Source organism: Protopterus annectens, chromosome 2.part2 (assembly GCF_019279795.1).
Source record: "Protopterus annectens isolate FY-2018-M chromosome 2.part2, PAN1.0, whole genome shotgun sequence".
NCBI classification, from domain to species: Eukaryota; Metazoa; Chordata; order Ceratodontiformes; family Protopteridae; genus Protopterus; species Protopterus annectens.
Genome location: NC_056730.1, coordinates 412,619,411 through 412,645,676, shown reverse-complemented (window position 1 = coordinate 412,645,676; position 26,266 = coordinate 412,619,411). Strand labels below are relative to the sequence as shown.

General features: G+C 43.5%; 1 protein-coding gene across 1 annotated transcript in view; it reads right to left on the bottom strand.

The window, feature by feature from the left end:
- The window catches only part of LOC122795949 (transcription factor TFIIIB component B'' homolog), a 700,162-nt gene that overhangs the window by 225,411 nt on the left and 448,485 nt on the right, over positions 1–26,266 (bottom strand). The window lies entirely within an intron of this gene.

Below are 26,266 nucleotides of genomic sequence, written 5' to 3'. Positions count from 1 at the left end.
TAGTAGTCCCTTGTTTTGGTGGCAGACTTCTGCCCACCAGAGGAACTCAAGGCATAGGCAAGGTATGATAGGAATCATTGTTTCCAGACTGTGAGAATGTTGACTCTATAGGTTTTTTAGATAACACTGTAGTTTCCTCATATGCAGTCTTGCATATGGAATTAGAAGAATTCAGGAGGCCATGAACCCCAAGGCTTGCAGTATTTGTCTTGCAGTTAGCAGGGTTTTTGTGGCCACTTGTTTGAAATAGGTTACCAAATGAATTTGCTTTTCTGGCATAAGGTAAGCCATCTGAGAAGTTGTATTCAAGCTTGCTCCCAGGAATGTAATTTGTTGACAAGGTACCAGTTGTGATTTCCTTTCGTTTATGGTGTACCCCAGACAGGTTAGAACCCCTTTTACAAATACCAGATGATTTAAAAGTATGCCCTGGCTTTCTGACAGAATTAGACAATCGTCCAGGTATGGGTATATATGAATACTTCTTTGCCTGCAAAATGCAATAACTGGAGCCAGGCACTTAGTGGGTGCAGTAGACAAGCCAAAGGGCAGTGCAGAGAACTGATAATGCATGCAACCTGCTTTGAAGCGTAGGTATCCTCTGCAAGATTCCCTGATTGGGATGTGCAGGTATGCTTCTTTTAAATCTAGTGTTGCCAACCAGGCATCTTTGCCTAACATAGGAAGTAATTGATGAAGAGTCAGCATCTTGAATTTTGGAATATCCAGTAAGGTGTTTAGAATAGACAGGTCCAGGATCGGACGCCATGATTTGTCTTTTCTGGGTACCAGAAAAGGTCTGGAGTAGAAACCTCGTCCCTTTTCCTCTTCTGGCACCAGTTGAATAGCCCCCATGCTTAAGAGGGAAAGTACTTGTTTTTGAGCCTCTGCCCACTGATTTGGGGGCAGGTCTGGCCACCCATTTGGTGTTGGCAACGTGTGAAAATTAAATCTGTATCCCTGGGACACTATATTTAAAACCCATTTGTCCTGGGTTATGAGTTCCCAGTTCTTTGCATGAAGAGCAATCTTTCCCCCCAGAGGGGTGGTCAAAAGATAAGTGCTTGGTACTTTTAAAAGGAAGTCACTGAGACCGTTTACCACTGTCTTGTTATTTCCAGATTTGGAAGTGGAGGCCCCCCACTGCTTGGTTCTGAGATTCCACTGGGACTGAAACCTGGGGTTTTTGCTGTGTCCGGGTTTGGCTTGAGAAGACCTGGAAAGGACCAATTCTTAGTAGGCCAGTGCCTACTAAATCTAGGAGGTTGCACTTGTAAAAAAATCTTTAACAGTTTGCATAGATTTAGCTTTATCTTCCATCTTTTTAAGAACTTCTTCAGCCTTCTTGCCAAACAGGCGGTCCTGATTTAAAGGAACATCCAACAATTTAGCATTAACATGATCAGGCAAAGATTGCTCCTTAAGCCAAGCATGCCTTTTAAGCACAGACCCAGTAACAGCAGCCCTGCAAGAGGCCTCTAAAGAATCAAATCCACATTGCAAAGTACGTTTTCCAACTTGCTTAGCAGAATGCATTAAGTCCTGTAAATCTTTATTTTCCACACACACAGGAATCAACATCATTTTCTGTTTAAGCAGTCCAATGACATGTTGCTGATATTTTAATATATGAAATTGGCAGTTTAAAGCTCTGATTGCCAAGGTTGCAGAAGTATAAACCTTTTTACGCCATCTATTCAGTGCCCTGGAGTCTCTATCAGAAGGGGTAGGATTTTTAGCAGTAGAAGCCTTAATGCCCTTGGGCCCCTGAGAAATAGTCCCTGAATCTGTAACAGGATTTTTGAAAAGGAACTTGTGGGACTCAGGAACCCTGTAGTATTTGTCAGGTTTACTAGGAGCAGGAGGCAGAGAATCAGGGGCCAAACTGGATTCCGAGAAAACATCAACAATGTCTAGTACAGGAGGTATAGCCAAAGGCATATACTGAGGTAGAAGGAGGAAACGGTACAGTTGTGTACCTACCATAAATGTAGATGTTAGAGTGTATTCACTGTTGCAGTCATTACACTTGGGTTATCCTGCTGGCAGGCTACCCGCAGTCAGCCTGAATTCCAAAGTGTAGGTCCGGCGTCGGTTGCTGTCGCCTCTTCCCTGACGTCAGTGTGCCAGGGGTATAAAAGATGCAGCAGATGCCACTTTCTTCAGTTTTTCTTGCCCCAGATGTCAGGTGCCCTCAAATTGGTAGGCTGAAAATTATGCCAATAAATATGCATGCACAAAAATAAACATTTCCTTCATCTACAAGCAAATACACCACATAGGTTGTATAGGATAGAAAAGTACAGATAAGTCCCAGCAACGAAAAGGGGGATGGTGGGTGGGTAACCTGGACTGCAATAGTGAATACACTCAAACATCTACATTTATGGTAGGTACACAACTGTACTATGTTCATCGTGTTTCACTGTTGCAGTCATTACACTTGGGTTGAATCCCAAAGCTGAGATTGGGTGGCTGGGTCTAAATAAGATTAGGAGAGGCTATAAGGCCCTGGAGAACTGCAGTGGCAAAGCCTGCTCTGGATTTAGAGTAGAGAGGTAAGTGGTAGTGCTTGGTAAAAGTGTGCACTGAACTCCAAGTTGCAGCTTCTAAAATGTCTTTGGTTGGTACTCCTCTGAGGAAGGCTGCTGAAGTGGCTGCTGCACTGGTTGAGTGAGGCCTAATGCCCTTAGGCACTGATTTGCCATGTTGTGAATAGCAGAAACGAATGCAGTGGCCTATCCATTTTGAAATAGTCTGCTTTGAGATAGCTTTTCCTTGTGATCCTGCAGCATATGCTACTAAGAGTTGCTCGGTCTTTCTGAAAGCCTTAGTTCTGTCCAAGTAGAAGCGCAGCTGTCTGAGTATGTCCCAAGAATGCAGGAGTCTCTCCCCCTTATTCTGTGGGTTTGGATAAAAGGTAGGCAAATGAATGGTTTGGTTAAGGGCCACACTGGACATTACCTTAGGCATAAATGTCGGGTTCGTCCTCAAAGAAACCCTGTCTGGATGGAAAATGATAAAAGGTTCCACAGCCATGAGTGCCTGTAACGCTGAGACTCGTCTTGCAGAGGTTATTGCTAGGAGAAGAGCTATTTTCCAAGATGAGAACTTTATTTCAGCTGTACTGGCTGGCTCAAAAGGCGGCAGTGTGAGTTTTTCCAAGACATAATTGAGGTACCATGCAGGTATTGGTGCTCTCCTTGGAGGTCTTATGTTTTTGGCCCATCTTGAGGTAGTCTTAGCAACGGATGTGAAAAAATTGGTGGTTCCGTATTGTAATGAGCTGAAATGGCAGAGGCATGGATTTTAATTGATGAAAATATAGGCTTTTGTCCAGCATCTCAGTTGGGTATTGTAAAATCTGAGGAATATTTGGTACAAATGTGTCAATTCCTTGTGCCTGGGTTCCAAGCACAGAATCTTTTCCATTTTCCTGCATAAGATTTTCTGGTACTGGGCCTCCTGGCCTCCAAAATAACATCCATCACTGCTTTAGAGAGGTGTGTTCTGAATGGCTACATTATCAGTCATGCTGCCAGATTTAGGGTTCTGAGCTGGCTGTGCAGGATCTGATTGTTTCGTTGGGTCAGTAAATGAGGAATTAGAGGCAATGTCCAGGCTAGGCCTTGAGACAAGCTCTTTAGGACTGGGTACCAGTGCTGGCGGGGCCAGTCTGGAGCAATCAGAATCATTTTTGGTTTCTCTTGTCTGACCTTTAGGAGTACCTTGGGGAGGAGAGGCAGAGGAGGAAAGGCATATACTGTTAGGGTTTTCCAGCTGAATGATAGAGTATCCAATTTCCATGCTTGCTTGTGATAAGTCCTTGTGCAGAATCTCTGTAGTTGGCAGTTGTGAGGGGAGGCAAATAGATCTATGTCTGGGCATCCCCATATCTTTGTTATGTTGAAAACTTGTGGATCCAGTTCCCACTCATGGGGATCCGTGAGGTTTCTGCTTAGTTCGTCTGCCAGAGTATGTTTCTTTTCTGGCAGGAATTGTGCTTGCAAGTGTACTTGATGAGTCAATGCTGTGTCCCACAAAGTCATGGCTTGTCTGCACAGGGGGTAGGAATGAGTGCCTCTCTGTTTATGTACCACATGACTGTAGTATTCTCCGTCCTTATCAGTAGTTGTCCTGGATGGAGTAGATCCTTGAAAGCTGTCAGGGCATTCTGAACAGCTAGCATCTCTTTTTTATTGCTATGAAGATGCCTTTGGCTTGTGAGCCATGTGCCCTGAATACATTTTCCTGCCATGTGGGCCCCCCAGGTATAATCTGAAGCATCTGCTGTTATTGACTGCCTGGCTGTGGGTAGGGTGAATGGCTGTCCCTTGTTGCGGTGACAGGCCTGTGCCCACCATCGAAACTCCTGTTGCAGGCAAGGAATGAGGGTAATTAATGTTTCCAGGCTGTGACAATGTTGAGCCCAAACACTTTTTAGATACCATTGTAGTTTCCTCATATGCAGTCTGGCATATGGAATTAGCAGAATGCAGGATGCCATGAAGTCCAAAGCCTGCAGAATTTTTCTTGCAGATAACTGGGTCTTTGTTGCCAACATTTTGAAGTAAGAAGTCAGTTGCCTTCGTTTGTCTGGCATGAGATAAGCCATCTGGGCAGTTGTATTTAAGCTTGCACCCAGGAATATTATCTCTTGAGTGGGTACTAGTTTTGATTTCTTTTCATTTACTGTTTATCCTAGGCAAATTAGTAATCTTTTTACAAACTCCAGATGCTTCAGTAGAATGTCCTTGTTTTCTGCTTGAATAAGGCAATCATCCAAGTAAGGATATATTTGAATTCCTCTTTGTCTGCAAAATGCAATTACTGGTGCCAGGCATTTTGTGAAGACCCTGGGCGCAGTAGATAAGCCAAAGGGCAGTGCAGAGAATTGGTAGTGCACTGAGTCAGCTATGAATCTGAGGTATCTTCTGCAAGATTGTCTGATTGGAATATGCAGGTATGCCTCTTTTACGTCCAAAGTTACAAGACAAGCCTTCTTGTCCAGCATGGGCAGAAGCTGCTGCAGAGTCAACATTTTGAATTTTGGAATGTCCAGAAATGTATTTAGAATAGACAGGTCCAGTATTGGTCTCCAGGCTTTGTCTTTTCTGGGTACCAGGAAAAGTCTTGAGTAAAATCCTTGTCCCTGCTCTTGCTGTGGTACTTGCTGAATGGCCCTCATGCCCATGAGGGATGAAACTTGTTTTTGTGCCTCTGCCCACTGATTGTGTGGCAGGTCTGGCATACCTTTTGCCTTTGGCAGGGTGTGAAAGTGGAACCTGTAGCCCTGGGACACTATATTCAAGACCCATTTGTCCTGGGTGATCATGTACCAATTTTGAGAAAAAAGTGCTAGTTTTCCCCCTAAGGGGGCTGCCAAAAGATAAGTGCTTGGTGATGGCAGAGGAAAGTCATTGGGACTGTTTCCTGTATGGCTGTGATTTGTCTTCTCCGCTTTTGGAGGTAGAAGCGCCCCACTGTTTAGGCCTGTATGAGCCCTGGGGCTGGGATCTGCCTCTGGGGCGTCTGTATCTGCTTCTTTGTGGCCTGACACTGGAAAGGACCAATTCTTTGTAGGCCAGTTCCTGCTAAATCTGGGTGTTTGTACCTGTAAGAAATCATTTACTGTTTGCATAGATTTCGCTTTGTCCTCCATTTTCTTCAACACCTCCTCTGCTTTAACACCAAATAAGGTATCATGCTGGAGCATCTAATAAATTTGCTTTAACATGATCAGGCAGATTCTGTTCCCTTAACCAAGCATGCCTCCTAATGACAGAACCTGTAACTGCAGCCCTGCAAGAGGCCTCCAGAGAATCAAAACCATATTGCAATGTATGCTTTCCCACTTGTTCAGTTGCATGCAATAAATACTGCATTTCCTTATTTTCTGTACAATCAGAATTTGACAACATTTTCTGTTTTAGCAGAGACATTAAGTATTGTTGATATTTAAGCATATGAAAATGACAATTTAAAGCCCTCACAGACAAAATAGCAGAAGTGTAAACCTTTTTTCCCCATCTGTCTAGTGCCCTTGAATCTCTATCAAAGGGGATATGTTTTTTTGCAGTAGAAGCCTTGACCCCTTTAGGACCCTGAGAAATAGTTTCTGGGTCAGCAGCAGGGTTTTTATAAAGACATTTATGTGAATCTGGAACCCTGTAGTATCTGTCTGGTTTAACAGGGGCAGGAGGTAGAGAGTCAGGAGAAAGTCCGGACTCTGAAAATACATCATCTACAATGTCTAACAAAGGAGGAATAGCCAAAGGCCTGTGCTGAGGTAGTAAAAGAAAATCTCTAAGCCTTTTCTTAGATTCTGAGTAGTCTTGGCTCTCTCAGTGGAAATGCTCCCTCATGGTATGCAGGGATTCCCCAAAAGAATAATCCTCAGGCGGTGAGGCTGAAGGGATAGATTCTTCAGCATCAGAATCCTCATAACAAGGAAGAGAGTATTCCTGATCAGAAGAGGAGTCAGAGGAAATGGAAACCTGATCAGAAGATTCATATTCTGTCTCTTGCCTAGGCCTCTTGTCAGGAGGGGGATGGGAACCCCTGATCAAGGTAATTAGGCCTTTGACCATTTTGAGCATCTGTTTTTTTTAAGGCATGGTAGTCTGTCCAGGAGAATGCTGTACTTGTTTCTTTGTCTTTAGAACTGCTTTAGTCTTTGCTTTGGAAGCTGAAGTAGGCTTTACATATAACTGTGTAGGTCTGAAAACACCCTCAGAAGCCGATGCCTGCTCAGCGGCTCCGGACCCATCTGAGGGAATAGTTTCCGAGTGTCCAATACTTTGAGTATCCAGAGGCCTAGCTGGCTCCACATGGGAGTCGTCAGCGGCCTGTGGCTCTGAGGTAGCGGGTGCCAGGGGCTGCGAAAGCGCCTCACTGAGAACCGGCGAACCTGCAACTGGCTTAGCGGAAGCCTTGTCATCGGTTTTGGACCTCGGATGCCTGTCCTTTTCTTTTTCCTTGCTCTTTTTATAAACTCCGGTCGTCGGCTGTTCCGACGGCATTATATAATTGAATCTTCAGACAAAGTAATGAAAGGCAAAATCGTACCGACGCTTAATAGTGTGTTGGTTAAATCTAGCACAAAACTGACAGCTAGCAACGTTGTGATCAGGGCCTAGGCAAGGAATAAAGTAAGAATTAAAATTCTTACGAGGTATTTGCTTCCCACAAGAAATACAATTGTTAACTTTTTCTGACATCGGACTGGAGCAAGAAAAAAGTTTCCCCAATGGGGTACTTAGCTTTAATGAAGACTTCGGATCTGAAATTAGTTTTTGAACATCTCAGGAGTCGGCCGATCGGCAATTGCGAACTGCTTATGCTTCGGGCACCGCGCGGCAAGAAAGACTGAAGAAAATGGCGCCGGCTGCATCTTTTATACCCCTGGCGCACTGACATCAGGGAAGAGGTGACAGCAACCGACGCCGGACCTAGACTTTGGAATTCAGGCCGACTCCAGGTAGCCTGCCAGCAGGATAACCCATGTGTAATGACTGCAACAGTGAAACACGATGAACATCCCTAAGGCTCTTTTTTTGAATCAGAAAATTCCTAGCTTTCCCAGTGAAAATGCTACCTTAAAGTATGTAAAGTTTCCCCAAAAGAAAAATCCTCAGGAGGGGAAGCAGAGGAAATGGAATCCTCTGCATCAGAATCTTCATAAGGAGGTATGGACAAATCCAGGTCATCAGAAGAGTCAGAAGAAACAGAATCCTGATCAGAAGATTCATAATCAAGCTCAGCCCTAGGCCTCTTGGGGGGGGGGGTTTGACTACCCCTGATTAGAGTTATTAGATCTTCAGCCATTTTTATCATTTGTTTTTTTAGGCATAGGGGGTCTGGGCATCTGTTTTTTAGACAGGGATTGAGATTTAGGCCTTAGAAGAGAAGGTGTTGTTTTAATATGCAAGTCTGTAGGCCTGAATACACCCTCAGAAGCCGGTGCCTGCACAGAGGCTCTGAAACCATCCAAGGTAGAGACATCCGTGGGTTCCATAGTTGAAGTTTCTCGCGGCATACTGGACTCCGAATGGGTCTCAGTAGAGGCCTGCGAATCAGAAGTTGTGGGTATCAGGGGGTGTGAAAGCGCCTCACTGGGTACCGGCAAAATGGCAACTGGCTTATGAGAAGCATCGTCTGCAGTTTTGGACCTCAGCGGCCTCTCTGTCTTTATCTTTGCGCTTTTTTGGAATCCTGGTAGTCGGATGGCTAACCGATGACATTTGTGGATAATTAAACCGAGAACCGAAATATTTACAGGCGAAAATATACCGATGACGGACAGTGCATTGATTAAATAAAGCACAAAACCGACAGCAAGGTACGTTCTGGTCAGGGCCTAGGCAAGGAATAGTACAGTTTTGTACCTACCATAAATGTAGATGTCCGATAGACATGCAACTGCAGTCATAACATGTGGGTTGTCCTGCCTCAGGCTGGAGTACATAAGCATCAGTTCAGTGTTTCTTGCCCCAGATGCCAGGTGCCCTCCAAGGAAGGCTGTAATCAAATTCGAAGACAAAAACAGGATTCCAAACAAATAAATGAGCAATAAAACAAATACACCATAACAGATATACCCAGCTAAGAGTAACAGGGATAGGAGTGGACCCTAGACATAGATGCAGTTGCATGTCTATCGGACATCTACATTTATGGTAGGTACAAAACTGTACTATGTCCTTCAAGAATGCAACTGCAGTCATAACATGTGGGTAGAATACCATAGCTTAGCTGGGGAGGAGGTATGCTCTAGGAAAGAGATGGTGTGGCAATCAAACCCTGCAGGACTGCCGAAGGAAAGCCTGCTCTGGATCTGGAATATAGCGGGAGATTGTAGTGTTTGGAGAATGTATGCAAGGAGCTCCATGTTAGCAGCTTCTAGAATGTCCTTGGTAGGCACCCCTCTTAAAAATGCTGTAGAAGTGGCTGTAGCTCTGGTGGAATGTGGTCTGACATTGGCTGGAACAGTCTTTCCATGAAAGGAATAACAGAATCTGATGCAATGTCCAATCCATTTAGAAATAGTCTGTTTTTAAATTGCTTTTCCTTGGACCGCAGGGGCGTAAACTACAAAAAGTTGTTCAGACTTCCTACTGGCCTTGGTTCTGTAAGCAGGCAGATGAATGGCTTGATTTAGAGAAACCCTAGATACCACCTTTGGCATAAATGTAGGGTTGGTCCTTAATGAAACCCTGTCTCTGTGGAAAATAATAAAGGGTGGTATTGCCATTAGGGCCTGTAGCTCCGAAACCCTTCTTGCTGAGGTAATTGCCAACAGGAAGGCTGTCTTCCATGAGAGAAATTGCAAGTCAACTGAAGCTGCTGGCTCAAAAGGAGGTAGAGTCAGTTTTTCTAAGACAAAATTGAGGTCCCAGGGAGAAAACAGGAGGATCAGTGTTGTATCTAGCTGAAATAGCAGATGCATGTATCTTTATGGAAGAATATGAGAGGAATATTCCAAGATAAGTGGGATGTTCAGCAATGATGCATCGTGTCCCTTGCTGGTATTCCAATTGCTGAATCTTTTCCACTTTGCTAAATAAACCTTTCTGTTGGATGGTCTTGAGCCTCTGTTAGTATCCGCTGAACTTCCTTGGAGAGAGATAAGCTGAAGTTATTTATGGGATCTCCCAGGCTGTTAGCTGCAGTGTCTGAAGATTTGAATGCAATGTTTTAGTGGGTACCAGTGTTGTCTTGGCCAATCCGGGCTATTATGATTCCCCTTGGCTCTCTGCTTTGATCTTTAGTAATACTGAGGTCATCAGTGGCAGAGGTGGGAATGCATAGATTGCTAGGAGTTCCAGTTGAATGAGAGGGCATCTATTTTCCAAGCTTTTGGATGGTATGTCCTTGTGCAAAATTTTGGTAGAAGATGGATCTGTGAAATTCACATTGTCTTTTCCTGGAACAAACTGGGATTGTAACTGGATGTTTAGACTCAGCGATTTCTCCCAAAGCTGCATTGTCAGTCTGCAAACATCACAGTGGTGTTGTCTGTCCGTATCATTAAATGGCCTTGCTGGAGTTGGTGCTGTTTGGTTTATATGCAGATGTGTTTCCTTTGGAGACCATTGTCCTTGTATACACCTGTCAAGGTCTGCGTATATCTTTTTGAATGACATACCTGTGTTTTCCTGGCTCAGCATGGAATGAGTGGTATGATTGTCTCCAAGTTGTTGCTGTGCTGAGACCAAATGCTTTTAGGTACCATTGTTTGCTAATGGAACCAGTAGAATGCAGGATGCCATGTAACTCAGGGCCTGTAGGAATCTCCTTGCAGTCATCTGGGTGAGTTTTGCTAAACCTTTGAAGTAATGAGTTAACTTCTCTTGCTTGTCTTCTGTCACATCTGAGAGGCTGTGTCTAGTTTGGCTCCTAAGAAGATTATTTGCTGGGATGGCTGCAGTCTTGACTTTTGGAAGTTGACTGTGTATCCCAGAGCTTGAAGTAATCGTATGACATAATCCAGGTTTTTTGTCAAGATCAATTTGTAATTTGTATACCCTGAAGCCTGCAATGAGCAATTACTGAAGCCAGGCATTTTGTAAATACTCTGGGCACAGTAGATAAGCCAAATGGCAATGCTGAGAATTGATAATGCTCTGGCCCTGCAAGAAATCTGAGGTATCTTCTGCAGCTGTGTCTGATAGGGACATGCAGGTATGCCTCCTTGAGGTCCAGCTCCTTGCCCAGCATGGGAAGGAGTGGCTGTAGAGTCAGCATTTTGAAGTTTGGTACTATGAGAAAGGTGTTTAATGCGGACAAGTCCAGTATTGGTCTCCATTGAGATTCTTTTCTTGGAACAAGGAACAGTCTTGAGTAAAACCCTGTTCTTGTTGTGGAACTCTTTCTATTGCTTTCATTATTTGCTTGATAGCCTCTGCCCTTTGATTTTGTGGTAGGTTTGGCATGCCTTGTTTTCTTGGTAAGGTATGAAAATGAAACCTAAATCCATTTGTCCTTTGTCAGTCTGTGCCAGTTTTCTGCAAACAGAGATAATTTAAAGTCATTGAGTTTGTGGTTGTTGGGCAGGTGAAATTCTGGATTAGGAAAGGACCAGTTTTTGAAGGCCAATTCCTACTGAATCTGGGGGTTGAACCTGAGGAAATCTTTCACAGTCTGAACTGATTTTGCTTTTCTTCTCGGTCTTTAACATCCATCCTTTTTTTTTTTAAAAAAAGCTTTTTTTCTTTTCTTGCATCCAGAAGTTTTTTTTTTTTTTGGTAGAGATTGTAGAGGATCGTGCATGTCCCAAGCATCACTAATCACACTGCCTGTGCCTAGCTGCTAGCCCTGAAGCTTCCAGTGCATCATATCCACACTGCAGGAAGTGATTGCTTACTTGCTGAGTGTTATGTACAGCTTCCTGCAAAGTCTTCCTGTCTAAAGGATCAGGAAGCATGTTTTTGTAAATCTTCTAAGAGATAATCCTGATATTGTACATATGAAAAAAGGCAATAAAGCTCTCTCTCATAAGGTAGTGGATGTGATGTAAACCTTTTTTCTCTCATCTCTCTTACTCCCTGTGAAATAGTTTCCAAATCAGCAGAATGGGCCCTGAACAAATGGGAATGAGTTTTCTGGACCCTGTAATACCTGTGGTGGCTGGGGGGAGGAGGAGGGAAGAGATCAGGGGGGCACTAGAGTCAGATCACAATCATCATCATCCAATCAAGTACAGGAGGAATAGCTAATCTGCATCCAAGTCCTCATAGGTCTGGAAGAGCTCTTCCTGGCTATCAGAGTGGACAGAGCCCTCAGAGTCTCATCTCTGAAGGAGTAGGGTCAGAGGTTTCACCCGGCCTTATTTAGGAGGAGGCTGGGATGCTCTCTCAGGATGGCCTGTGAACCTCTAATCATGGAATTAAAATCAGCAGCAGCCATGGATTTGTCTCCCTAGTGTAGGCCTTAATCGACATGGCCATAGGAGGCCTGGCAGCTCCATTTGGGAGTTTGGCGCGTTTGGAGATCCGACGGCATGGAAATCCTTATGAGGTATTTGTTTACCACAAAAGACAATTGTTAACTTTTCAGTAATTTCTGACATCGGCTGAGGGTAGAAAAGGTAAGAAAGACTGAAGAAAATGGCGCCCTGATGCTTATGTACTCGATGGCTGCCTGAGGCAGGACAACCCACATGTTATGACTGCAGTTGCATTCTTGAAGGACATACTGTATGAATGAAAATCTTTAAGAGGTATTTGCTTTCCACAAGTAATGCAATTATTAACTTTTACTGACATCAGTAAGGAGCAAGAAAAAGTTTCCCCAATGGGGTACTTCGCTTTAAGTTGAAGACTTCGGTTCTGAAACTCGAAAACAAAAATTTCAGAAGTCGGCCGACCGGCACTTGCGAACTGCTTCTGCTACTGCACGGCAAGAAAGACTAATGTAATGGCGTCGGCTGCATGTTTTATACCCCTGACGACCTGATGCCATGGAAGAAGGGACAGCAACCGACACAGGACTCAAGACTTTGTTAATCAGGCCGACTGAGGGTAACCTGTCAGCAGATTACCCAAATGTAATGACTGCAACAGTGAAATATGAAGAACATCTGAAAACAGATAGTCTACAACAAGCAGCAGCAACAGTTACTGACACCCTAAGACAACTACTCAGCAGAAAACAAGGCAACAATAACACTTACCTATACTCTGGGAGCCAGACTGAACCAACAGACTTATGCAAGCTACTTGTATCAACCATGGATTTTCTTTCCTGAAACTGTAGTAAGAAGAGAGCTAAAGATGCTAGACAGACAGACATCTCTGTTACATGTCCATCTGAAAGGTAGAAAGGTGTAAAGCGCTGGAAGTCAGAACAAACTGTGCGCCTTCTGTGACAGAAGATCCAAGAGTTAACATTACTGCAAAAGTAAGCAATACAAAGATTACATATTCTGAGTGCTACTAAACTGTGAACAGTGAACAATGTAGAATGGATGTAATCGGGGTTTTCTTTGGTCCGCAAGACCCTTTTTGCTCTCATCTGGTCCATTTATTTCTCCATCAGGGCAACAGCACTCAGTCTTATTCTTTCCCTGGTGAAGGCAGAGAGTGGACCTGTCTGATATTCTGTGCACTGTCCTATCCTCACCCAATCAAAAGCCTAAAAGCTTCAGTTGTAGCTGCCTTGGAGCATGCACTTGTGCTTCCATGCATGCGTAATCCACCTAATCAAAGAGAACACAGCTTGCAGCATGGAAACATTAGGCTCTTCATGCTGTGGGGAATAAACCTGCATTCCTGCAGGTGTAAGTGCAGTGAGCCAAGCTGCTTCCTTTTTCCCAGGATGGGAGAGTAGGTGTCAGCCACTCATGTCCAACTTCCCCTGCATGGTCATGAATGAAGTAGTTTTGACCTGTTTATGGAAAATAAGGATAGAAAGAATACAATACCACTACTATACTTTTCTTTGCATTATCAGGTGTAGTGTCTCATGAACAGCCTCCTATCTGATTTATCAGCAAACAAAATGAGTAACAGTTTGCTGAAGCCTTTTTATTCTAAACGTAGTAGGCTATGCAACTATAGCAAAGTGCCTCAGGCAACAACTAAATCAATATCCTCAGACAGTTCTTGTGTATTAGAAAAGTCCCAAGGTCTAGTGAAGAACAGACACCTGACTAAGATGGTGACTGGGTCAGGCTTCTTGAATGGAGCACCCTCTCATTACCAACTGCATACTGCCCAGACAATTTTTTTTCTGCTACACTCTGGAAGTACCACACATACAAGTTTGGCTGAATAAAACTGTCAGTTCTGCAGGCCAGCTGCAAGATTCTCACAAAATTCTCGAACTAGCTGTTCTACCAGGCCAAGACTAACGAGTCACCAAAACTCCAATCACCTGTGTCTGGTGTGTATCCAATTAACATAGTCTAAAGAAAAATATAAACATTGCAGACTTAAATTAGACAGCAAATGCCATCTGTATTTTGTAATCAAGGTATTATATTTTCCCTAGCATTTGGAATACTGCAATAATAATAATACTAATACATTAATTTGTTAAAATACAATGTCAATATCAAACATTTTAAAATTAAATGAGAATTACCCATCCTTAACAATACAGATGTCCCTAGTTCTCACTGTTGCAGTACTTTGTACAACTGGAAGAACTAAGATATCCTGCTGAGGACAGCCAAATGTCCAGCCAGCCTATCAAAATATTTACACCTTCCAGGAGGTGCAAGTCAGATGTATGTCCAACATCCAAGGTGTAAGGTAAATACATACAAGATGTACGAGTGTCTAAACCTCAGAACTGAAATGCCTCAGAAGAACCATAGCAATCCAAGAGGAATGCAATACCATGTACATCCAGAAAGGGAAGGAGGAGAAAAAGATACAAGGATGACCTCTGCCTGACGGGAGGAGGGACAGAATATTGCAACAGTGAAGTAGGACATTTACTGGTAAGATCTTAAACAACTGCACTATGTCCTTCTTTATCACTGCTGCAGTATTCTTCACAACTGGTAGAATACAAAAACTACTGGAGAGGACAGGAGGTGGAAGCTGCAGAGGAGATATCAAAAAACCCATGATGGATGGCCCTAGCAAAACTTGCTTTGGCCCTAGAAATGACAACTAAACTGCAATATTTAGTAAAGTTGTGTACAAGACCAAGTAGCAACTTCCAAAATGGATCTAGTATTCAGTCCATTGAAAAAGTACCACCAGAAGATGCTACTGCCCTGGTGGAATAAGCAGTAACAAAAGAAGAAAGCTGCTTGCCATGAAAGGAACAGCAAATGGAAATTGACTTAGAGAGCTAGGAGGAAATGGTTTGCTTAAAATCAGCAACACAACATCCTGGAATGAAATGAAAAAGTTGTTCATACTTACTAACATACTTCATCTTGTCCAAGTAATACTTGAGCTGCCTATGTAAATCCAAGGTGTGAAGCATCATCTCACTTGCATTCTATGGAGAGAGGAAAAAGAAAGATGACTTACTTGATTAAAGGACAAATCATTAACCACCTTGGGCATAAAAGAAGGATTAGTATGAAGAGAGACCCTGTCTCTGTGAAAAAACAAGTAAGGTAGAAGTACAGTGAGTGCCTGAAGTACAGATCCTCTCTTAGGAGGAAGAGCAGCCAACACTGCAGCTTTTCAGGTACACTGCAACAAGGAAGCGGAAGCTGCAAGCTCAAAGGGCGCAAGTTAATTCATCCAGAACAAAATTAAAGTCCCAAGAATGAGGACTAGGTTTTCTTGGGGACCTAATATGAATGACGCCTTTCAAAATTTGTTCAACTTGAAAACAAGAAGCAGGGGGTGAACTCAAAGGCAGCCAATTAGAAATGGCTGACAAATTAGCTTTAACAGATGAATGTACCAAGTCTGAAGACAGTAACTCACAAAAAAGAAAAGACCATAGGAATACTCATAGAAAAGGGGTCCAGGTCATGTTTGGGACACCAAACAGAAAATCTCTTCCATTTGACCACATGGGATTTTCTGTCCTTCAGCATAACCTGAAGTTTATCCTCAGAAAATTGGGTTTAGATTCCATTTAGACACCAATCACACAAGGAGTCAACTGAAGAGTGGGCAAGTGAGGGTGTATTAGAGCTCTCTTATCCTGTGTGAGAAGACCCATCCTGTCAGGTAACTTGTGATGATTGTCTCTGACCAGATAAAATGGAAGGGGAAACTAATGCTGTCTGGGCCAAAAGAGAGTGAACAGCAATATACTGGGCATGCCTCACAATTTTGTGCAAAATGTTTTGTAGCAGAAGAGGATAGGCTCAGAAAAACATTCCCTTCCAAGAAGAAGACATGTCATCCACTTTCCAAGCCAGAAGACTGGACACTCTGGAACAGAACCTGGGAAGTTGATCAGGGGGATGGATAAAAAGATATACATGGACTACCCTACTGATATACAATGTCCAGAAACTCCTCCTATGAATAATCCATTCTTGAGGCACTGTCTTGGATCTGCCCAGTATGTCTGCCACAAGACTCTTTGGAGGGAATGTAAACCGCCTGAAGAAAACTGGCGGCAAACCACTAAATCTTAAGCCTGAAGAGCCAGCCTGGAAAGAAGGCAAGATTTTATGTCACCTGTTTGTTGATGCAACATATGACTGAGGTATTGTCTGTGAAAATCCTTAGTGGAAATCAGACAAACTGTAAGGCATGAAAGGTGTAAATCAGAGCTCTCATCTCCTTGATGTTGATATGTTTTTCCAGTTGGTAAGGAAAACAGGGTCACAGGACCTTGAGGTTAATGGAAGAGGCTACCCAACCTTGATCTGACGCATCTGTGTACAGCTCCTGAGTGTGAAGAGGAACCTGAAAAAAGAGACTAGATTCAGGGAAATCTGGTGAATCCACCAGTGCAGTTGAGGTTGCGACAAAATAAGAGAAGAACCAGAAAATCCAAAGGATGGCAGTGCTGGAGCCAAACAGTTTTGAAGCAGCACTGAAATTTCCACATATGGAGTTTGGCAAAGGGAACCATGGGAATAGTGGATGCCATGTACCACAGAGCTGACAGAAATTCCCTTGCAGGAAGGATTAGAAGAGGTGGGAGCCAAGACATCATTGGTATGGTCTAAATACTGCATCACTTGGTCCTTATAAGGGGTCAATACAGGCTTTTTGAGATTGAGGGTGAACCCCACACTGCAAAGTGGAAGCACAGTGATGTGAAGATCCCAAATCAGAAGCTGATGAAAAGGTGTTTGAAATCAAAAGTTCATCCAAATAAGGAAACATCTGACTCCCTTGAAGTCTGCAGAATGCTACCATTGGGCCCAGACATATGGTAAAGACCCCTAGAGCTGCAGAAAGACCAAAAGGCAAAGCAGAGAACTGACAGTGTGTGGAAGAAACACAGAAATGTAAAAATTTCCTGAAGAGAGAGTACACATAAATGTGGAGGTAAGCATTCTTCAAATCCAGGGACACCAGAAAGGCTAGGGGGAGCAACAGAAGAATAAGTGTCTGGAAAGGTGTTGAGAAAGGAAAGCTACAGAACAGGTCTCCACAATCTCTCTTTACTGGGAACCAAACACATTCAGGAATGAAACCGGTGCCACCGCTGAAAAGGGGAAACAGGCTGGATGGTCCCCTATATCGAAAGATCCTGAAGAATCAAAGGGAAATGGCAAGGAGGAGGTTGAGAAAGCCTGAGTATTTCCAAACCATAAAATAACCAGTTTATATAATGTAGCACACCCAAGTGTCTGTGGTTATCAGTTAACAGGCAGGAAAAGACAACCTGAAGGACAGAGGAATCTGCCTGAGGGATGCAAGTGGATGAATGTCAAATAGAAGCATATTTATCAGAAAAGGAGGCTTTTGACTATTAGAACCCTGAGAAAGCTTGCCTGGAAAAACTCTCTTGGAAGCCCTCTTGTATCTAGAAGCCTGTCTAGGCTGCCTATGGACAAAAGCAACAGGAAAAAGAAAGATACGTTTCAAATCTTGCAAAAATGCTCCCTTATCTTTTAGTGTCTTAAAAGTTCATAAGCAGTGCCAAAGAAATCCTAGCTGTCTAAGGGAAATATAGTAATTCAGCCTTGATGACCTCAGGTAGAGCCTGTAGGCAAAACCAAGAATACCGCCTCATCACAGATCCTGAGGCAGCTGCACTAAAGAAGGCTTCAGCAGCACTATAACTGCATTTAATAGACTGGTGAGCCACCTGAGAAGTAGAACTTAAAAGGGAAATGGCAGACGTCTTTGCCTCATAATCAGGCACATCAGTCAGAATGGCTCCAATTAAGAATGAAGAATCAGGACATACCTTCTCATATGGGTCTGGCAGTTAGTGACCCTGAAAGCTAAGGTAGCAGAAGTGTAGACTTTCTTATCATGCCTTTCCATGGGAGGGCTGTCATCAGAAGGTAAAAGCTTAGGGGAGGATTTGGATAGTTTATCAACAGCCAGATCACAGGAAGGACTTTTAAACTAAAAGCTTTGAGCTTTAGAATCTTTATAGAACCTGTCAGGCTTCTTAAGGGCAGGAGGGTAAGAATCATGGGCCTGAGAAGCTGAAGAGAATGTGCCCAAAGGGCATCAAAGACTGGAGGGACAGCAGAAGGCTTAGGAGAATCTATTTGCAAGACTGCATAGTACATCTTTTGAACAGCAGAAACCTGGGAACAATCCCACTTAAAGTGTTCCATTAGGCAAACCACAGTATCCCCAAAGGGCAATTTTCTAAATAGGGGAATCAGGAGAAAATGAATCCCCTTCTTTAAACCCCAGGGCAAGAGGAGAATGGATAAGAGAAGAGTAAACCAATGACTCCTCAGTATAGTCTAACATCCAACTCTTCTTCAGAGGACTCAGATTCACTACAATGTTTGGAAGGAGTAGAAGACCAGTGAACAGAAGCAGGAACAGATAATCCTGGAAGGTGTTTTACAGCCATAAGGGCATTGAAAAGCCCCAGAGTAAAACCCTGCTATTCCTTGTGTGGATCCTTAGCCACAGGGGCCACACATCTGGTCTTCTGCTTCTTTTTTAAAAGAACATTAGCTTTAACAAATCTATGAAGTTCAGACCCCCTGCCTAAATTCATTAAGGGTACCAGGCACCTCTTCCTAACAAGTACTTGGGGGATCTGCCAAGGGCCCTCCAATATAATCAGCCATGATTCCTCCTCCACATCTGCAGCAGATGTAGGTGAAGCTTTGGTGGACGTGCAGCTAGAGAGCCCTGTGTCTTCATTCAATTGGGTCATGGCAGAGGGAGCTGACGTAGCACCAAACAGTCCTTGGGTTCCTTCAATCAATCTGACGAGATGTTTGGAGAAGTCTGGACAGCAACAAAGTCAGTGCACACCTTTCTGGTTTTCTTAAGCAGCAGCTGAACATTGGGTAGGGTGGATTCAGAGGCCGTGGTACCTAGAGCTCCTAGTTTTAGACACTGGTTTTCCAAGTAAAAAGTAAATGGAAAAGATGAGATGACTGCTGAGAGTCTTAAGACACAATCACCTGACAGATCCCATACAGAGTATGGTCGTGCGTAGCACCCAAACAAAAATGGCACTGCTTGCATCTAATCTTTATGGGGAATTTGCCTCCCACACTCACATTCGCCCTTCCTGGATGACATGTAAAAGGTAAAACTAAAAGGAAAAATTAGTAGTAAAAGACCCTAATGGGGCACTTACCTTTAGTATGCTTGGTTACTGAACCAACTTGGCAAACGTCTTGCAAACCAAATTCAAGATAGCTTTTGGACTGGTGACAAAGTAGTTCTGAGGAACAGGTGCTCATACATCACATATATGCCTTATGCCTTTGATGTAGGACAGAAAACTATGGCACCTGGGAGACATAAATGCTTTGGTGTGCTGGCACAATGGTCAGCTATCCTCAGCAGGATATCTCATTTTCTCCAGTTGTAAAGAACACTGCAACAGTGATAAGGAAGGACAGCAAAATATCCTTGCATATCTGTTCCATAGAACATATGGGTCCTCAAGCCATTTGTCAGATCTAACCCAATAGCATTAGTGCTCCAGTTTCAAGCCCCTTTAAGAATTTTCCCTGTCATAATGCACCAGGTCCCACAAAGTACCTCAGATCTAGTCTGATACCTAAAGACAGTACAGTTGTTTAAAATCTTACCATAACAGTAGATGTCCATCTCTTCACTGTCACAGTATTCTTCACCTTGGGGATGTCTTGCCAAGGATAGCCCAACATCCTGCCAGTATACCAAAGCCTTTAGATTTTGTATGCGCCACACGTCACATGTACGCTCCCCATTTAGGACGCAGGGCAAAAAGGTCACATATGAATGCAGTTACCTAAAAGAAAATGGTCTCCAAAGGACAAAGGAGGCTATGCACATCCAGGAGAAAATGCATACGAAAAAGTAGATCCTCGGCCAGGAGGGAAACCAAAACAAACCCCAAAAGAACAGTGAGCGAATACTGCAAAAGTGAAGAGGACATCTACTGCTATGGTAAGAATTTACAAAACTGTACTATGCCCTTGTTTATCACTGTTGCAGTATTCTTTACCTTAGAGAGAGCACAAAAACTTTACAATATTTACTTGTAAGAACAAACCCAATTTAAAGAGATTGCTTTGTCAGACAAGTCAAGATCTTAGAATGAATGTGACCACCAAAAAAGGTACTTTCCCTTGCTACAGATGCAAAGCCTATACGTACATAGACAAGGATCATCGATGTTTACACCCTGTAAGTAAACGGGAATATGGCACTAACAAATATGTGGACTGCAACACAAAGGACTTGATTTATGTAGCTAGATGTGACAGTTGCTCAGCATTCTATGTAGGGAAAACAAATAGAATATTTAGAGAGAGGATTTTACGGCACTACAGTGATACAAGACTGAATGTTAGAACAAATGCTTTAGCAAGTCATGTGCATACACACATCCCACTCACCAACTCCTATTTCCCGGTTTAGAAAAAGTGGATTTTGGCAACAGAAGTGGGGATATTAAAAATCAAACTGAAGTAGTAGAACTGAGGTAGATAGCAGACCTGCGAGCAGATAAGCACCCTAGACTTAATGGCATGTTCCCTTTAAAACCCTTACTTAAGGGTAGAAGCCTCAGGAAATGATGTGATAACTTAATTGGATAAAAGTATCTACTTATTCTCCTGTTTCTAAAGGCTGTTTATAGGCCTGAAGAAGGCAGTTTGCCAAAAGCGCTTGTCCTCTAACAGCTATTTTGTGATTTTAATCTGTTTATTAAATGCTTTTTGCCAGAGATTTTAACATATCTGAAGAGTTGGAGTTGAACAGTTCTTGAGAAGGAACCGTAGGCTGAAAGGGCAAGCATTGGTTGAAGGTATGTTGATGGATCCACCACTCAAATTCCTGCTTTAGACAAGGAAGGCGAGGCACTGAAATCCAGGAGATGGCAATATTGAAGATAAAATTATTTCAGGTACCATTGAAGTTTGTGTGTGTGCAGTCTAGCAAGAGGAAGCACTGGAATAGAAGAGGCCATGGATTTCAGGGTTCAAAGAAATTCTCTGGCTGGAATAGCAGGGAGTAGAGAGATTGTAAGAAAGTTGTCAAGGACAGAACTTTTGGAGGTGGAAGAGAGGCTAACAAAGGCACTGTCTGAATCCTGCAACACAGATACACATGACCCTGAGAGGGAGTCGGGACACACATTTGGAAGTTTATAGTGAACCACACACTTTGGTGGAGAGATATGGTGAACTCCAGATCCTATAACAGTCAACTGGAAGAAGACACCTGAAGCAAGAGGTTGTCTATATAAGAAAAAAATATGAATGCCTTGGAGCCTGCAAAAGGCAATCCATAGGAGCCAGGCATTTTTGTGAATACCGTTGGGGCAGTAGAGAGATAAAAGGGCAAAGCAGAGAACTAAAAAAGACAGGAAGAAACAGCGAAACTAAACTTTCTGAAAAAGGGTGAATAGGAATCTGAAGGTAAGCATCCTTCAGATCCAAGGACACCAGAAAAGCCTGGGTGTAGTACAAGAGAAAACAGGGTTTGAACAGTAAGCATGCAAAAAGCAGGAACCTTGAGAAAGGTGTTCATCAGAATAGGTCTCCAAGTGCCCTCTTGTTGTGGGACCAGGAACATCCTGGAGTAAAATCCCTTTCCTACTTGGGAAGGAAGGACAGGTTGAACAATTCCCTGGTCCACCAGGGACCAGAAGACCTCTGAGAAATGAGAAAAATTGTTCCAGAGGAGGTTAAGAAATCTTTGAAAAATGGGGGGATAAACCTCCACACCATGAAGTAACCCTGACAGATGACAGAACCAGAGAATTCAAGGTGATGAGATGACAGTTTAGAAGGCAGAGGGTCAGATAAAGTGACAAAGGAACCTGGTGGAGGGGAACAGTGGGCCAAGATGTCAAAGAGAAGCAGGCTTGTCAGATAAAGGAGGCTTCTGAGCCACAGCAGCCTGAGAAGACTTAGCAGGAGGAGCTCACCTACCACCCCTTACTGCCTTTAGTGGGCTGACAAGGCTACCTGTGAACAAAAGCAGATCTAGCAGGATAGTTCTTCTAGAACTTTGGGATAAGAGACACAAAAATATGTTTAAGGTCCTGTAAAGCTTTACCTTTTTCTTGAAGAGACAAACATACCCACAGCAGCAGTCCCAAAGACATTTTTACTACCCAAACGAGCATTCAGCAACTTGGCTTTAAATGTTTTCAGGTAATGACTGGAGGTAAAGCTAAGAATAATGCCTGATGACAAACCCAAAGGCAGCAGCTCTGGAAAAAGCATCAGCAGCATCATAGCTAGACTTGATGCAGTGACGAGCTACCTGAGAGGTGGAACCCAGAAGATTTTGCTTCAGAATCAGGGAGGATAGATATAACCTGACAACCAGGGCAATCAAGGCCAGAGCATATTTATATCTGATCACGTGGGTCTGGTAACTGATGGCTTGAAAGGTCAAAGTAGAAGCACTATAACCCTTCTTACCAATTCTCGCCCTTGTCCTGCTATCCTTCTCTGAAGGCAGAAGCTTGGAAAAGGGCAAACATTTAGAAGTCTTAGCAGAGGAGGCTAACACCGCAGTAGGGTCAGCAGAAGGAGATTTAAGAATGGACCATCCTCAGGAACCTTATAGAACCGGTCAGGTTTCTTTGGAGCAGGAGGCTGAGAAGCAGGAGGATGAGCAGCAATTATAACAATGTCTAACAAAGCAGCCCACACAGGAGACACTGCAGAAGGCTTAGGAGTGCCCACCTGAAGCAGCTCAGTACCTTTTCCAAACATATGAGAAGAATTGCACTCAAAGTATTACAACTGCATCATTATCCTCAAAAGGAGATTGAGGAATAATGGACTCTTCTTCATCAGAACCATAAACCAAAAACAAAGGTACCTGGGAAGAGTAAGACAAGGGACCCTTTATCAGACTCAGAATCCTCATCTGAGGAATCGGGTTCCCTAATCTGGTTGGAAGGAGTTGAAGTCCAAGGGAGAAGGCACAGAAACCCCATGGGGAAGCTTCAGGGCCACTAAGGCATTAAACAGGCCCTGAATAAACTCCTGGCATTCCCTCTGAGGATCCTTAGGGCGTACAGAAGTATGCTTAGTCCTCTACTTTTTCTTGGTAGGGACATCAGCCCTAACAAATAACGAAGGTTCCAACACTTGAAAAGATTCAATAAGAGTACCCAGAACCTCTTCCCTGACCAAAGTCTGCAAAATCCCTCTATGGCCCTCTGAGATAATCAACCATGGTTCCCCTAGACAGTCAGAGCAGACGTCAGCCCCAAAGGACGTGCGAAAGGAAGGATCCATGCTGGCCTCTGACAAGGTCGCAGCAAAAGAATTTGATGTAGACACCCGATGGCCTACAAAGCTATCACACACTTATACAGAAACATCCAGTGAAAGCTGGACAACCATAGAATCCAGCCAAGATTTCTTGGTCTTCTTACTTAAATGGTACCTTTCAGTTAGAAGATTACATCATGCTACCCTGGGCTAACAAGTTTAAGTCTCTGGTTCCTGAGATAGATGGCCAGGGAAGACAACCGACTTCCAAGAGTCTTGGGCACAAACGCTTTATAAATACTACAGGATGTATGGCCGTGAGAAGCACCTAGACAAAAAATGTCACTGTTCATGACAATCCTTATGGGAAATCTGCCTCCCACACTGACATTTTCCCTTCTTGGATGACATGAACTCTAGGTAACCAAAAGAGAACAAGACCAAAAGAAAAGGCAAAAAGGTATGAACGGGGCACTTATCTGACAACTAGGAATATAGCATGGCACAGGCATTCAGAATGATGAGCGGATACTGGTGTTCAGACAGTTGGCAAATAAGTTCTGGGTAACTGCATTTGTACATAACCTTTATGCCTTACGTAAGGAATGGGGAGCATACATGTGACATCTGGTGCATACAAGATGTAAAGGCTTTGGTATACTGGCCAGACACTGAGCTATCCTTGGCAGGAGATCCTCAAGGTGAAGAATACTGCAAAAGTGAATAAGAGGACATGTATTTCTCTGCAACACCTGAAGAAGAAACAATGGCTCTAGAAACAAAGCAGTCCTTCAGGTCATACAAGATTATGAAAGGGGATGGAGGAAGGGTTTTTGTATTGGATGGACACTAAAGGATTCATCATTATGGTAAGTATATAACTTTTGTATACTATTCACTCAGGAAGTCCAATCCTTTATGTAGGAAAGAATCAACAGCTACAACAGACCCAGGGTGGCCTCATGACAGGAGATCTTTCAGGACAGCAGCACCAAAAAATGCTCTAGCCCTAGAGAAGCAAACCAATTTATAATGCTTAATGAAGGTATGCACAGAAAACCTAGTGACCACATCACAAATACTGTCTACAGAAGAGGATCTAAAGAAAGATGTAGAATCTGCCACATCTCTAGTGGAATGGGTTCATAGGTTGGTACTAGGCTATCGGCCCTAGGGCCTATACAAGCCTAGCCATAACAATTCCCTGGCTATTTCTTCCCACACTATTTACTTCCCTGGACCCCTGACTAGCACGGTGACTGACGTGATCCCCGGGGTGAATTTCCTTTCTCCCATCCAATCGTCAAGGTTCCTTCTGAAGAGGGCCAAAGAGGTGCCCTGCTTGACATGTATGGGCAGTCTATTCCAGAGTCGGAGTCTCTGGGTCAGGAACCTATCCCTCCAACATGTTTTGTTTATTGTGATGACAAGGTTTAGATCCCTGGAGTGTGTGGCTCTGAGGGATTAGGATTTCTTTAAGTGTAACATGTCCAACAGCTCTGGGTCTGATCTGGCCTTGTATGTTAAGCAGAGATCGCCTCTGAGTAGATGATATGCTACAGAGTATAGCTGGAGTTTTTTAAGGTGGTCAGCGTAAGGCATCTGCTTTAGGCCTGTGATTCTTTTAGTGAGGTATTTCTGCGGCCTTTGCAGTTGTTGCAGATGTTTTGAGAGGTACATACCAAATGGGTGTTGTATTCTATAATGGGTCTAATGAGGGATGAGTACAGTGGGACAATGACCTCCTTTTTTCTGGATGAAAAGCCCTTAGTGATGAGGTGTGCCACATAGAAGGATTTCCTGACTGTTGTGGCAATGTGGTTATCGAAGGTGAGACCACTGTCCACCTGGGCCCCTAAGTCTCTTATCACACTTTCAGTGTTTAGTGTACTGCCACCTATATGGTAATTCACGGGTACATGTTTTTTCCCCAAAGGGGATAACTATACATTTCTTGGCATTGAGCTTGAGCCCATGGCTCTGGCGCCAAGCATCTGTTTCTGTAAGGCCCTTTTGTAGAGTATCCGCATCATTTGGGGATTCGATAATGGCTCCCAGTGGGGGGGGGGGTCAAAGACCTTGGTGAGGTCCAGATAGGCTGTGTGGACTGCCTTACCCTCGTCCAAGGCTCTGGAGACTGATTCAAAGAAGGGCTCTGTTTTAGAGGTAAAATCTTGTAATATGTAGCATAAATAGCAAATGCAGTCCGAAATCCATTTTGAGAGAATTTTTTGACACTTTTTGCCCCAGCATATTAGGAGCAAAGGAAACAAACAGTTGATCATCTTTCCTGAAAAACTTAGTTCCTTGAAGGTAGAAACATAACTGCCTATGTACATGCAAGGCATGTAAGATGTACTTACCTTTGTCTGCAGAATTAAGAAAGAATACTGGCAAATGGATAAGTTGTGAAAGGTTAGCTCTGACAAGGATGGGTTCAATTATCCTTGTGAAAAATTAGGTAAGGATGCGACAACAATAAGGCATGAAGTTCAGAAATTCTTCATGATGAAGTGATGGCTATCAAAAATGATAGCTAACCTTGAGAAAAAAAAAGTTATATACTCACCATAACGTTCTGAGTAGTTGTACTTCATTTGTCTTCAACCTGTGGGAATACGGATCCGTATCGGATCTGAGCCGACAACTATTGCTAGCATCAGCTCCGAGCTCCAGACTCCTCCCCTTACCCACAATACACCTCCACAGGCTTCCATCCCCAGATCAAGTTTGCTGAACTTATACAGAGAACCCAACCTGATAAATATACTTGTGACCTATACTGCAGCCCGTAGGCTGATCATGCACCAAGGTCCAGGGGACGGAGGGAGGGATGGCTGAAGACAAATGAAGTACAACTCAGATGGAACATTATGGTGAGTACATAACTTCTTTATCTGAAGTAGTTTACTTAATTTGGTCTTCAACCTGTGGGACGGAGTCCCCAGCTACTAAACTCCTAGGAGGCCCTCATGGAAGGATACTCCAGAGCACCGCGGAACC